Below are 465 nucleotides of genomic sequence, written 5' to 3'. Positions count from 1 at the left end.
GATTGGCTTTTGATCGAGCATGGAACTATGGAAGACTTTATTTCACATGTTAAGAGGTTACGTGACTCTCAAGTGAGGTTGTTATAATTATATTGAGGCTATTATATTATATAAATATATTTCTATATATACAGGGTGTCCCAGAACGCGTACCGCCAGGTACCAACGTATTCTCCGTGAAATTCTAAGACGAAAAGTTCTTTACCAAAACGCGATCCGATGAATAGAATTTGAACGGTAAGCTATTGAAGTTCACGAATGGGCGCGCGTAGAATTCGCGCGGTCAGGCACGTCCGAGACTGGCGCGAAGCACTTCAGACACTTGCTCGTGTCATAACGTATTTCTTATTACTCTGCTTTGCATTTAATTTAATTAATTAGTCAAAAATGTTTAAAATACATGATGAATTTGTTATAATAGTTTAAAAATTATTTAAAACATGTGCAAACATTATTTAAACAATA

Source organism: Wasmannia auropunctata, unplaced genomic scaffold (genome assembly GCF_000956235.1).
Source record: "Wasmannia auropunctata unplaced genomic scaffold, wasmannia.A_1.0 LD336106.1, whole genome shotgun sequence".
NCBI classification, from domain to species: domain Eukaryota; kingdom Metazoa; phylum Arthropoda; class Insecta; order Hymenoptera; family Formicidae; genus Wasmannia; species Wasmannia auropunctata.
Note: the sequence above shows the minus strand (reverse complement) of the source record.